Source organism: Hyperolius riggenbachi, chromosome 8, assembly GCF_040937935.1.
Source record: "Hyperolius riggenbachi isolate aHypRig1 chromosome 8, aHypRig1.pri, whole genome shotgun sequence".
NCBI classification, from domain to species: Eukaryota; Metazoa; Chordata; class Amphibia; order Anura; family Hyperoliidae; genus Hyperolius; species Hyperolius riggenbachi.
In genome coordinates this window covers 99537759-99553057 of record NC_090653.1, presented here as the reverse complement: position 1 = coordinate 99553057, position 15299 = coordinate 99537759, and the positions used below count along the sequence as shown (strand labels likewise).

Here is a 15299-nt window from a genome sequence, read left to right as displayed (position 1 = left end):
ACAACAGCACTATACAAATACATCACATACAGTATATCCACCCGAGAAAAAGCAATGGGATGTGAAGGCTGTAACATTTCCAGCAATAACCAGAGCTGTGAGATTTATTTTTTCCTTCCCTCTCGGGAAACAAAGTCAAGTATTTATGTCTGTGCAAGATCACAGTGAACAGTAGACCTTGCAAGACACAATGCAGACAGACCATTGTCAGTGTATAAACAAAATCAGCAGCACATCAGATGTGCACATATTAGGATAAATAGGATAGCTGAAGAAGGAGTACAGATTGCCCCGGCAAGCTCATGGTGAACCAGAACTCGAATGCTGGGAATACACGGTGCGTTTTTGCTCAATTCTGCCGCCCGATCGATTCCCCGCTCGATTCGCTTATCTTCCATTCGTTTTTTTTTTTTTAATCTTTTCCCATTGTTCCCTATGCGAAATCGAGCGCGGAATTGATCGGGTGCGAGATCAGACATGTCGAAAATTATCAATCGAGCCATCTAAATGGCTCAAAAACGTACCGTGTATTCCCAGCATTAGGAGTGTGTAAGGGGCTGAAAATGGACCATAAAGAGCTCTTACTAAAATGCTACGGAAAACAGAAATTTGCCAAATGAATACAACATTCAAAGCTTATGACTTGCAACCTCTTAGTCTGCAAACCTAAAGTACATCCCCGTCTCCATACAACAGATCTCAAAAATAAGACCTACATGTAGGGCTGCAATCTAGCAGAGCTTGACCAAACTGACTGCAGAACCGGAAGTCACTTAACTGGATTTTCAGACTAAACATGTAATTATGAGAAAACTGTTTTCCAAAGTCAAGACAATGTCCCAGTTAATCTTGAATTAAATTTCAGTATTTTATTCCCAATGCCACTCCTGAAAATATGGGCTTTGACTTCCACTCAGGCCCATGGGGCAGTTTTTTTTCCTCTCTTCACTCCTATAGTTGTTTTCTCATGCTAGTTTTGATTAGTTATTATTTAGTATTTACACAGCGCTGACATCTTACACAATGCTTTACAGAGTATACTGTCTTGTCACTTAACTTTCCCTCAGAGGGACTCACAATCTAATCCCTACTATAGTCATATGTTTATGTATGTATCGTAGTCTAGGGCCAATTTAGGGGGAAGCCAATTAACTTATATGTATGATGTTTTTGGGATGTGTGAGGAAACCAGAGTGCCCAGAGAAATTCCATACCGACACAGGTAGAACAAACAAACTCCTAGCAGATTGTGCGCTGGCTGGGATACAAACCGGGGACCCAGTTCTGCAAGGCGAGAGGGATTACCACTACGCCACCATGTCTCATATGTACACTTATCACTTCTTATGTGAGCGACAGTATGAATGTTGATGTTAAATTTTTTCTTTCAGGAAAGGGGGTGTTTGAGTGATGTCTATGTAGGTGTTGTCTTGTATTGTTTGGGTGGCAGTTTTGTGTTTAGTATTCATACTCTAGACTGGAACTTGTACATAAATTGTTAAATATAGTTTATTATTTGACATTGTGTTATGGGAGTAAGAGTCCCAAGTCTGCGATTGAACTCAAGGTGATGTGTTTATTATGTATATAGTATTTTATAGAACTAGTTAATGCATATAGTTGAGATGTTCTTGAATACATTTGATACACTACATCTACTGCAATGGCAGTTCCCAGCTCTGTTATATTCACATCTGAGAGGACTTGTGATTGCTACACAAGTGACATTACTTGAGGACAAAAAGTAGGATACCTGTATGGGCAATAAAGTGTAGAGAAACTAGTTTTCATTAAATCTTATGCCAGAGTGAAATGCTATTTAAAGTAAATAAAAGCAAGGGAAAAAAAAGAAAAAAAATAACGATTCATACTAGGTCCAGTGTCTGACCACAGCACTAACAAATGTGTGGAATGTACGCAAAGCTTTCCTATGAGGTGAGGGGCGTGGAGGGGTGAGACTTCAACTCCAACTCCTGAGTTTATGAAAGCATTGGCCTCAATTCACTAAGGTTATCTCCTGTCTTTAATAATGTTTCTAGAATTATCACCATGGTGATGAGGCATGTAGTATTCAGGAAACATTTTACCTCAGGCAAACCTAACGTTAACTCTTCTGTCTTTAAGGGCTCGTTTCCACTGTTGCGGTGCGGAATCGCCTGGATTCCACCGCAGAAGAAATCGCATGCGGCTGCGTTTCCGCATGCGGATTTAGCCGCGATTTCACATGGCAAGGAGCCAGGCGAATTTAACCATGTCACTGCCTGAGTAAAGCTCCATAGCAAACCATGCGAAATCGCGGGGAAATCCGCATGACAAAGCCGCATGCGATTTCCCTATTAAATGCATTAGCGGCGATTCGCCCGCATTCCTCCCGCACGCGAAATCTGACGGCTCTGCCGTGCAGATTTCTGCCGCACCGAAAAACGCTCCTGCCGCCGCACAAGAGGAAACAGCCCCATCCACTTACATTGACTATGCGAATCCGCATGCAGTGCCCGCATGCGGATTCGCTATAGTGGAAACGAGCCCTAATGCTAGGAATACACTGTTCGTTTTTGAGGTGATTAGATGGTTCGATAGATAATTTCCGACATGTCCGATCTCCTTTCGACACTTTTGCTGCTCGATTTCTGATAGAAGTGAATGGAAAAAGAAAAACTAGCAGAAGGTAAGAGAATCGACTGCAAAATCGAGTGGCAAAAACGATCGAGAGGAGAATCGAGCACCAGAAACGAACTGTGTATTCCCAGCATTAAAATAACTCCAGAATCCTAAAGTTAGACTGTTAATTAACTGCATGTGTAAATAACTACAGAGGTAACTTAAGGACTGAAGTAATAAGATAACTCTCTCACTGTGAAAACTTATCTCTACACTTTAATAAGGCAAGATTGATGTGTGGAGGCAAGTTTTCTCTTGGCTTATTACCTCCAGCATGATCTTAGTGAATTGAGGCCATTGACTGCAGGTACCACAAAATTCCCCCGACTCCATCTTTTTCATGCTCTTAACTGTCAAAGCCTATTCAAAACATGGAACTCCGTAACTAGCCAATGACCAGAAACAGATAAAAACAAATCATGGGTTTGATGAGCCATCAAGATTTTAGCATTTGCATGACATTTTACATTATGTTTCCAGTTCTGCAATTCTGCAGTCTAGAATTCCCATTTTGTTCAGCAACATTGTTAGTGGGTGAAGCATTTGCTCATTACGTAGACAGCAGATGTCCACTGATGCTTAAAGCCGAATAATGGCCATAAAAATATCCAATGTTTACATCTGACTCTGCGCAAAAGTACAGAATGGTGTATGAAAAGTTAGTTTTAGAAGCTGTAAGGGAGCTTCTTCAGCATCCTGATGTTGGCCAGCAGCTTTGATCTGTCATCCATAAAAACATTTTGGACTGCCGCCAACGCTGGAAGATTGCTTCAGTGCTTGGAACGCCCATTCTTTTTCCATTTCATAGTAAACAAACAAGCAGCAGTGCTGCTGGCTGCATCCTATGACTATGGGACTTCTCCCTTCAACCCTACAGCGCACTGCTTGGAACAAAACTGGTGTCTGACACCAGCCAGCAGAAGCTCCCACACAGGTAAATACCAACTTCTACATGATTCTGTGATTTGTTGTCAGAGATAGAGGTAAAAACTAATTTCTATTAGGGACGGTTCACATTGGGTGCTTTTCCACGATTCAGCAGCCAAAATCTCGCAATTTGCGCTTGTGATTCCGGTACAGAGCAATCGCCCCCAAAACGCTGCATGCATCGCGCTTGTGAGTAATCAAAATCGCAACCGCTGCAGTGTGAATGTATCGATAGTGATACATTGTAGCAGCGCTGAAATATCTACCCAATGTGAACCAGCCCTTATTATGGTTTTCCTGTAAAACAAACCTGAATATCAAGCACATGGGGCTTGTGCAAGCATTCTTATCCAAATAGGTCTGCTGACTGGGCAACTAGGACCCGTTTTCACCAAGTACGAATTCGCAATGCGAATGAAACAAATGAAGGTCTATGGCAGGTATGTCGAACCGGTCCTACAAGGGCCGAGATCCTCACACATTTTTGACAAAGCTCAAATGAATTTATGGGTCTGAGTCCGGAAAGGCGTGGTCCATCATGTAGAACATATTCCTTTCTTTCTCAGTCCATCCTTAACACTGGCATGGACCTGGCCCTCCAGGCCTGGAGTTCGACACCTGTGGTCTATGGAGTCATTTCCATTGAATGCAAATTTTAGCATTTTAGCATGGGGTGCAATGCAGAAAAATTATGGATTGCATGCTGCAGATTTGTGCACTACGCAGTAGTTTCCCATGTAATGATTTTTAGAAGCATACGAAAATTTGCATTAAAATGAATATAAACATGTAAAAATTCACATACGGGAAAAAAACGTATGCAAACTGTAAGATCCTAGTGGAAATAGACTCTTAGATACTTGCGTATGGAGAGGGAAGGCTCTGGATTCCACAGAGCGTTCCAGGTCCTCTCTCCAAGTCCTAATTGCCCAACTCTCCCTTCAATAAAAATTATTAGACTTCCAGGTCAAATACGTCTTTGGGCCTCTTCAGGTAGCATTGGCAAGTTCGTGCCCCTGAGTACTCCCGAAGACTATCAGATCCATACTGCGCAAGTGCAATTATGGGCTTGCAAATGCGCAGTATGAATGCGCCCGTCATCTGAAGCACTCGGTGACGCAAGTGCTTCTGAAACCATTTTGAGGACTCCCTATGGTGGCAAATTTAAGCAGGGGAAAGCAGGAGAGAAGATCGGGGAAGCTCTATGGGATCAAGAGACTCCTGTCTTCAAAAGCGTGTATCAAACTATTCTTTTAAAGGTTGCCTTGTGCACACGCTAGATTAAACTCAACCAAGGTGCCTGGTAACAGCCACTTCTGCTGAGAAACTAGTGTGTGTACAGGGACCCTCTACCCCCTTCGGTGGCTTGGGTGGCCAGCAATCAGCCTAGCAGATCGGTTTGGCTAAGCACTAGCCAAGAGCATTGTTCCCCCTCTCCCACCGTATAATGCTTCTAGCACGCCGCTCCATTAGCCAACCTCTGACCTTGAGGACAACAATGCATCTGCACAGCTTTGGCCCTGCAATGTCACCCAAGGGATCGAATCCTGATCCCTGACCCGGGATATTCCTTGTACATGTAAGCAAGGCTAAAGTTCACACCATGGGTGTTATAATGCATGCACAGTGCAGAACACACTGCACATCAATTTTATGGCATGGACAAATGCTATGTTACATGGGTGTTTTCACACAAGTTATCCAGAAACGCACTGTGGAAGGTAGTTAGGAAAACATTGTCTATTACAGTTGTGTTCAAAATTATTCAACCCACACTAAAATTTAGTGTTTTGGACAGTTTGACATTGATTTTGATCATTTCAGTCATCTCTAGTTGACTTGGAGGTATGCTTGGGATCATTGTCCTGCTGAAAGGTCCAACATCTTCCAAGCCTCAGGTTTCTGACGGACTGCATCACATTTTCATCCGATATCTCCTGGTACTGAAGAGAATTCATGGTACCTTGCACACGCTGAAGTTTCCCTGTACCTGCAGAAGCAAAACAGCCCAAAGCATGACTGACCCCCCGCCATGCTTCACAGTAGGCAAGGAGTTCTTTTCTTCATAGGCCTTGTTCTTCCTCCTCCAAACAGAGTTGATCCATGGGCCCAAACAGTTCTAATTTTGTTTCATCAGTCCACAGAACACTATCCCAAAACTTTTGTGGTTTGTCCACATGACTTTAGGCATACTGCAGTCAACTCCTCTTATTCTTTGGAGACAACAAGGGGGTGCGCGCCTGGGAGTTCTGGCATGAAGGCCTTCATTACGCAGTGTGCGCCTTATTGTCTGAGCTGAAACTTCAGTACCCGCATATGGCAAATCATTTTTCAGTTCCTCAGCAGCCACACGGGGACTTTTCTCCACTTTGCACTTCAGGTAGTGCACAGCAGTCAAAGTCAGCATCATCTTTCTGCCACGACCAGGTAGCGTTTCAACAGTGCCCTGATACTTCCTATGGTGTCTCTTGGTATGTTTAACATCTTTGCAATCTTCTTATAGCCATTGCCCTTCCTGTGAAGAGAAATCACATCTTCTCTTGTCCTCCTGGACCATTCTCTTGACTTCACTATGTTTGTAAACACACCAGTAAAATGTCTAGAAGGAGCTGAGTATCACAGGCATTTTAAATCTGCCTAATTGGTGCTTATTATGCTTGATTGCTGCTCATTAACATCCACAGGTGTTTTCAATACCTGATCGAAAACACTTGAATGAACCTCTGTTCTTAAGAGTGGTATGTACACACTTTCATTTATCTTTCAAGTGTGTACACACTTGAAAGATAAATGAAAGATATCAGACTAATTTTACCCCCTTCCATGTAGTATGAGAGCCACACCTACACAGTCTATTCTATTGAGCTGAACTCCCCATCAGATACAAATCTTTGCAGGATGCTCTACACAAAGATGCTGTACACATTCAAAAGATCAGTATCTGCAAAAGATCTGTTCCTGCAAAAGATCCGTATACTGTACAAACGGAACGTACGTTCCTAATAGCAATGCAAAGGTTTTTTACCCCGCATCTGTCCTTTAAATATGATGAATGACTAACTGGCTGTTTGGATCAGACTAGCTTTTTAATGAACACCACATTTCTCCAGATATTTTTGAACTTTTCTTGGGGTACTAACGTGTGTCCAGGACATTTTAGAATATCAGTTTTCAGAAGGCATGAAGTAACTTTTGATGAGCGGTTTTTGTTAGTTTGCTTTAACTCACTAATGTATTTCGACAGGTACCAATACATTGGTTTACAGCTACAACCACATACTTCAACTATGCTGTTAGTTCTTATTTCAAATGTATAAGTGGGCAATGACTTTAACCCTGTTTGTTCTAACACAAGTTTCTTTGGAAAGGGGTGTAGGGACGATGACATGGTGCACAATGGAGCAGATTTGGGGGATGAGAGTGGAACAATGCACAATGGCTCCGGGAGTGACTCCGTGTGATACCTGAACACACCAGATTCTCAGCCAAGACAGCTCAGAACAGGCAACCTGGTGTGTGTACGAGGCTTACAGGATACCTGAAGTAAAACGGATAATACTAGCTGCCTAGTGTCTTGCTGATTTTTCATGCAATATCGTCTGAATCACACACCTGAAAGAAGCATGTGGCAAATTCAGCCATACTTTAATCAAAGCCTGATCTGCATGCTTGTTCAGGGTCTATGGCTAAAAAAGTATTAGAGGCAGGGGATCAGCAGGACAACCAGGTAACTGGTATTGCTTAAAAGGAAATAAATATATGTCAGCCCCCATATCCCTCTCACTTCAAGTGTCAAATTCAGCTTTAAACCTAAGAAACATTCCTCATGGCAGTCATTTCAGTTGACATTTATTTAGAAAAATAAAAACAGCTTTTCTTACATAGTTTCTGAGAGGCATAGCTTTCGTTCTTTGCTGATAAAAGCTTGCAACAATCATCTGTGATGCACCCACATGAGCAACAATCTAATCTGGAGGTTTTCTTGATAAATACAAAACACAATTAGGTACTTAACTCAGTCACTGGTACTTTTTCCTGCTAATGATATTCCCAAAATTAAATTCTAGCACACAGGTTGGCGTCGGCTGTGCTGTGTCAGTTCCAATTTTGCATAACACAACAAGTTTACATTAGACCTTGTTTCCCAATTTTAAAATGAGGTCACAAGCTGTGGCTTTCCTCACAGAAACGGGCAGCCTCGCAGAGATGAGGGATTCACATTCTGTGAGTTGGCATTACATCGATCTGGGTCCACCATGACAAAGCGGTAAACCAGTTTGTTCCTGGTACAATCAGCTTACTGCGTCACTGATTAAGCACAGAATCTCACAGCCTGGTACAAGGTTTACTGCAGATTTGTGTGGGTTAAAGCATGACAGCAAAGCCATTGGTTTATTTTGCCTGCAACATTCTCTTCTACATTTCTTAAGCCTCTTAAAATGAAAATCTGAATTTTGATTTCATACTTTTAGAGGTACTGTAGTGAAAATAACAATGAAAAAAAATTGCTTATAATTCCCACAACGCAACAAGGTTCACAGACAGCAAACTGTCAGGGCCATGGTCATGACATCACACTGTGAGGGGTTTTACCACAATATCAGCCAAACAGACCCCCCCCCCCTCCCACATGAACTATTTGAGAAAAGGTAAAGATTTCAACTGGTAAAGGGGGTATCAGCTACTGATGGAGATGATGTTCAATGCTGGGCTGCAGTTACTTTTTTTAATGGACACTATGACAAAAACTGTAAAATTGCAATGTGAATGACTATTTCTATGAAACTATCATTTACAGTGAGTTTTTAATCTGATGGCTCTTACCGTTACTGACATGTTTTGGACAGTCCTTCTCCTTTATGAGGAAACCTAAAGGTTTTCTTTATTCTTTTAAAAAGCACTTCCCGACAAGGATCTCTACAGAGATTTCAAGATGGCCAGCCTGCTCGCTCACACACTATTTTGGCATTTGGACTGAGCAACTGCTGTTTAGAAAGGGCTTTTTTGAAAATAAAGAAAAGCTTGGGAATCCCACATGAGTAGATGGACTAGTCCAAAGGCTGTCAAGTAAGGTCAGAACTATCACATTAAAAACACTGTAAGTGACAGTAAGGCTATAGACACACTAAGAGTGCTTTCTGAGGGCTTTTCTGACCATCTAAGCTTTCTGAGCATTTTTTAAAAACACTCCTATTGACTTGCATTAAAAACGTGGTAAAATTGCAGCGATTGCGATTTTTTGAAAAAAGTTGCGTCTACAGCCTTACACAGAAAAAAATCATTTACAGTGCATTGTACTCTGGAATAAATGCGCATCTTATCAATTTGGGAGCTCGTGTGCTTGAGGTGACCCACTGGGAAGCCCCATAGGGAATCTGTCCAAAAGCTGACTTTAGTCAGCCTGTCAGCAAATGCACCATTCACATTATTAGCATGCGCCAGGCATCGGGGCAGCCTAATCATGTCTTCTATCAGTCATATTCTTCCTAGCTCACCTTTCTGAATACCGATTCATTTATTGAGCCTGAACTAACTGTGCTTTCTTAGCAATTACATTGCACACATTTCTTAAAGCTGGCCATACACTGGCCCGATTTGCCGCCGTTCGACAGCAGATTCGATCACTGGGATCGAATCTGCTGCCAATCGTTCGCGCTACACACCGAATTTCGATCCATTTCGTCCGATCCAGTCGATAGCTCCATGCGGAAAATTACCATCGATCGCCCGCGGGTAGGGAGCGCGTCGCTAGCGGCGTTTGAGTGCCCGACAACCGACGCAATAGAGTGGCAATACATTACCTGCTCCGCCGGCGCGACTGCCCCCGGTCACCGCTGCTCCGTCTCCGCTCTGGTCTCCGGCATGCTTCAGTTCCTCCTGCCCGGCAGGAAGTTTAAACAGTAGAGGGCGCTCTACTGTTTAAACTTCCTGCCGGGCAGGAAGAAGTAAAGCATGCCGGACCTGGAGACCAGAGCGGAGACGGAGCAGCGGTGACCGGGGGCAGTCACGCCGGCGGAGCAGGTAATGTATGCGGGCATGCGGGTGGGGGGAGCGGCGGCAGCACTACCACCACCACAACAGATTGTGAACGGTTTCAGGCTGAAATCGGTTCACAATCTGTTTGCAGTTAAGGTAGCCATACGATCCCTCTCTGATCAGATTCGATCAGAGAGGGCTCTGTTGGTCGAATCTGATGACAAAGCGACCAGTGTATGGCTACCTTAAGGGGCCTATACAGTGGTTGATTTCAGCCATCGAACCATACTATAGAATTGATCGATCAGAAATCTATTCTATCAAATTCCCAGATCGATCATTCTGCTGGCAACAGATCGATGGCCCATAGAGTTGCATTGGATCGAATGGTCCAATAATGCATTTAGATCGATTTCCAATAGATTTCATTCTGAAATCTATTGGAATTCTGTTCCTAGTGTGTGGCACATATCAGATAGATTCCTGTCAGATCTGACTTGATAGGAATCTGATGGTCGAATCTGCTGCAAGTCTACAAGTGTATGGCTACCTTTATTATCACTAATTATTATTATGTATTTATTTATTTATAAACCGCCAACATATTCCGTGGCGCTGTACAAAATAGGAAAACAAACAAGGGGTACATAATGTGTAGAGCACATTACAGAGGTGCCAAGCGTATTTTGGACTCCGTGCTGTGTATCACTCCTGTTGTTTATTGCCTGAGGAAGCGGGATTTTGCCCGTGAAACGCGTTGCAACTTGTCTTTGGAGTATATAAATAAATTATTTATTACTTGAATCGACAGTACCTGTGTCTGTTTTGGGTTGGCTGGTCCACCACCGCATCCCGAACGTTTTAAACGTTTTAGTGACTTTTATCCTACTGGCGCCTCTGTACAGCTCTACACAACAAGAATCCACCCTTGGTGGAGGGGTGGTACACCCTCTTTTTTTCCTCTATCCACAGAGAGCGACGTCTTAATCCTGAGTGGGGACAGGCTTGGTCTCCCCACCTGCCTTTTTCAGTGGTTGCCTTGGAGGTAACCCTGGTTTGTAAGTACAATACTTACGTTTCATCATTCGCACTCCTCCAATACAAGCTACACTATATTGGGCTCTCGGTTTTCTACCTTTTATATTTCTACAAGGGGTACATAATGATACAGACAATGACATACATCAAATACGCACACTGGAACAAAATACAGAACTGGTGATTACAAAGGCAGATGTGACATGATGAATAAAATTTATAACAGAGAGCGAGCTATTAAATAAATAAAATTCCAAAACACAAAAGGGTGAGAGAGCCCTCCCCTTGCGAGCTTACAATCTAAAGGAATTGGGGGGCAACAAGAGGTGGAGAAGTATACAGTATACATACAGGCAGTGCATGATTAGGTTATTTAGTAAGGAGTAAAACTAGACATGAGGTCAAAAGGTGAATGACCTAAGTTAGAGCATATGCTTGTTGGAAATGTGGATTTCTTGTGTGGATCTCTGCAATGTGAAACAAGCAATGGAAATGTTCTTTACTACTCACATTTCCCCCTTACCCACCTAACACCAAACATGACATCACTCCCACTAAGTACTTCTAAAATCTCTCAATAAAAAAACGGCAGTTTTACCTACTTATGTGTTATATTGTAGGAGTGTATACTTGAGTTCCACCAACATATTTATACAAAGCAGAGCAGTAAAGGAAGCTGGATTCTAAAATAACACAAAACTTATAACAACGGACACGTTGGCTGCAATTTTTAGCTTTTTTAAAAATGCAATTTGTCTGGCTGAAATACCTCTTGTCCCGTTTCTGTTACAGACTATTGAGATCAAAGGCTCAGACACAAGTTTGATCTTCCCGGCTACTCGCTTGTTGCAGGTATGACTCAGATAATAATTAAACTGAACAGCCAGCATGACAGGCAACAGGCATTTTTAGTTAAAGGATACCCAAAGCGAAACGTGACATGATGAGATAGACGTGTATATACAGTGCCTAGCACACAAATAACTATGCTGTGTTCCTTTTTTCTTTCTCTGCCTGAAAGAGTTAAATATCAGGTATGTAGTGGCTGATCCAGTCCTGACTCAGACAGGAAGTGAGACAGGAAGTGACTACAGTGTGACCCTCACAGATAAGCAATTTCAGCTATAAAACACTTTCCTAGCAGAAAATGGCTTCTGAGAGCAAGAAAGAGGTAAAAAGAGGAATGTCTTATTATTATTATTGATTTATAAAGCGCCAACATATTCCGTGGCGCTGTACAAAGTAAGAAACAATCATGGGGTACATAATACAGACAATGGTGTACACTAATATACTAGATACATAATTCGTGACAAAATACAAAAAATGATACAGCATACAGAGTACAAAATACAGAAGTGGTAATGACATTGATAAAAGTAACATGATGAATAAAATGTATAATGATTTCCAAGACACAAAAGGGGAAGAGAGCCCTGCCCTAGCGAGCTTACAACCTAAAGGGAATGGGGGGAAACAAGAGGAGGGGTAGTATACGATAAAATATATAAAGGCAGTGTGTTTTAGGATACCTAGTAGGAGTGCAATTTGGTCTTAGGACAAAGGTAAGTTGCCTAGGGTAGCGCATATGCTTGTCGGAACAAATGAGTTTTTAGAGAGCGTTTAAAAGTAACAAAGGTTGGCGAGTGACGGATGTGTTGTGGGAGGGGATTCCAGAGAAGGGGTGAAGCGCGTGCAAAATCTTGTAAGCGGGAATGTGAGGAGGTGATTCTAGAGGAGGACAACAGAAGATCGTGTGCAGATCTGAGATTGCGATTGGGTTTGTATCTGGAAATGAGTGATGATATGTACCGAGGAGAGAGATTGTGGAGAGCTTTGTGGATTAGGGTTAGGCGTTTGAACTGGATCCTCGGGTTAATTGGCAGCCAGTGAAGAGCTTGACAGAGAGGGTCAGCTGAGGAAGATCGAGAAGAAAGATGAATGAGACGAGCAGCTGAGTTCAGTACCGACTGGAGCGGGGCCAGTTTGTTAGAAGGTAGTCCACAAAGTAGTACATTGCAGTAGTCCAGACGAGAAATTATAAGAGCATGTATTAACATTTTGGTTGTGTCTTGAGTGAGAAAGGGACGGATGCGAGATGTCTTATCAGTGAGGGTCACACAGTAGTCACTTCCTGTCTGAATCAGGACTGAGTCAGCCTCTTGCATACCTGATATTTAACTATAGCCTAGTTATTTGTGTGCCAAGCACTGTACAAACACATGTCTATCTCATCATGTCACGTCGGGTATCCTTTAAAGATGGCAGCCTCTACATTCCTATACTCCACAAATTTCTTTTCAACTGCAATCTTATGTTTGTGCAATGTTTTTACGTTGGCTCCATAAATTGCCAGGGCTAATAGCAAATATTACATTATCTTCCTTACAATGCTTTTATTTACATATAAAACATTTCCATTCTAAAAAGAGACTGGCAAATAATGGTGCTCATACACTCACCGATGTTCTCATTTGATTCCTTGCAGATTTGATTCACCTTCTGGGAATCGATTCTCAAAAATGTCAGATTGATTGATTTTGACTAAATCAATTGAAACCATCAAACGGACAGCTTGGAAAATGTAAAACCATTCGGGAGTGGGACAAAAGCATTGGCAGATCACTCAATGCACAGTCATGATCTCTAACTCCTACAATACAGGATTGGTTGTGTGAAATGAAAGTGAATAGATTATATTTTTGGCCTCTGAGTGAGGAAAATATTTGACTCAACCTGGCGGGCGTGGGAGGCTTTTGCCCATTCTGATGATGGGAAGTTGTTATCTTGATTAGGGGGAGACTCTCTCCTTTGAGATACCCTGTGGTCCTCCTTCCTTTTAGTTTGATATGGGATCAGACATGGCTGGATGGGGATCTGGGCTGAGGGGTAACGTGTCCTGGATCCTACCACCTTCTTTTATTTCCTCTTTTTTCATTTCTCCTTGCTTCCTTTTCTTTTCTGGTTTTCTTTATATGTCCAGGATATTATTGGATGCTATCATTCATTTTTCTTTGAAAGAGATTTTATATGGAGGCTCTCAGAAACAACCGGCTTTCAGTAGGTAATATTTGATGTTTTTAATAGTCTGGTTCCGGGGGCAGGCATTACAATCTCAAGTTATATGTTTACTAATGGTCACCCAGCATTTACCTTTAATCACTATTCCGGGACTGCTTGATTATCATCTCATGCGATTGTGATTTTCATCAATAATGTTGAACATACTGCAGTCTTCTTTCCTGTGTATGTTATAATTATTTGAATAAAAACTATTATATTCAAAAGAGAGAAGCTTTGGTCTCGATATGCCTGTGCGAATGTTTCCCATTTGTAGAATTATTCCTCTCCCTGATCTTCATCCTTAAATTTATCACCGTTATTTCTATCAATCGTTTTTGTGTTGCTGAAACCAGAATAAATGTAAAAATTGAGCACCCTGAATAATGTTTTTCTTATGTCGGTGCTGCAGTGTCTCTACCTGATTGAACAAAGGCAAGCTTGCGCGCAGTTGCAAGGTAGACTACAAACTCCAATATCGATTCCACGTAGTTTCCAATTGTTGTCCAGAGAAGTTGATTTGTTTCATTCTGAACACATCTCTGTACAGAATGAAGCCACCTCTGATAACCAAGCAGGAAGACTGCAGCACTGTATGAGTGTCAGAACAGCAGGAGGCAGCCAGGTAGATGTGTTAATGTATCTAGCACATGTCTCAGTGGGAAGTGGGAAGCTGAAAAACTCATATGAAGCAATGAGTAACACAAGGCCAGACAAGTGACTGTGCAGGTGGCTGTATTAATAGAACAACAGAGCCAGAACTCCATGCTCCACAAATCTCTGTCTGTGTGGCTAATTTATGTGGGCATAACGACATGCACCTGCCTTGTGACTGCAGCCCTGGAGACTACAGGTAAAAGTGACAGCACAGCTAATATTTATTGTGCAAGGGCCACTGGTGCCAGGAAGGTGAGAGCATTACCAAACTGTTGCTGAAGAAGCCATGCATTTATGGAGACAAAGGGAAACATTACTGTTATTAAAGTGAACCCGGGGTGAAAATAAATTAAATGAGAAACTATTATATTTATTCCTCTACTCCTAAAAATGAATATTTTGACATAGCCCATTGTTTTCTTTTAAAGTAGCAAGAAAAAGTATGTGAACCCTTTGGAATTATATGGATTTCTGTACAAATTGGTCACAAAATGTGATATGATCTTTATCTAAGTCGCAACAATAGACAATCACAGTCTGCTTAAACTAATACCACACAAATAATTAAAGGTTTCCATGTTTTTATTGAACACACCACGTAAACATTCACAGTGCAGGTGGAAAAGGTATGTGAACCCTTGTATTTAATAACTGGTTGAACCTCCTTTGGCAGCTATAACTTCAACCAAACGTTTCCTGTAGTTACAGATCAGACGTGCACAACGGTCAGGAGTAATTCTGGACCATTCCACTGTACAGAACTGTTTGTTCAGCAATATTCTTGGGAGGTCTGGTGTAAATCGCTTTCTTGAGGTCATGTCACAGCATCTCAATCGGGTTAAGGTCAAGGGCCCATATGCAATTAACTTTTTCTCCAGAGTTTTCTCCTAGGTGATATTTTTATACACGGTCATAAAATGCTATTTAAACAACCAGCAAACAAGGAAATGCTCAAAATATTTTTTATAGTACCTCTTCAC

General features: G+C 42.0%; 1 protein-coding gene and 1 long non-coding RNA gene across 2 annotated transcripts in view; one reads left to right on the top strand and one right to left on the bottom strand.

Moving 5' to 3' along the window:
* The window catches only part of WDR44 (WD repeat domain 44), a 142546-nt gene that overhangs the window by 64893 nt on the left and 62354 nt on the right, over positions 1–15299 (bottom strand). The gene's annotated exons all lie outside the window — the stretch shown is intronic.
* LOC137529043 (uncharacterized) lies at positions 3480–13810 on the top strand. The gene is made up of 3 exons (XR_011023563.1): positions 3480–3595; positions 11395–11454; positions 13091–13810. It is a non-coding gene; the product is annotated as an uncharacterized lncRNA (long non-coding RNA).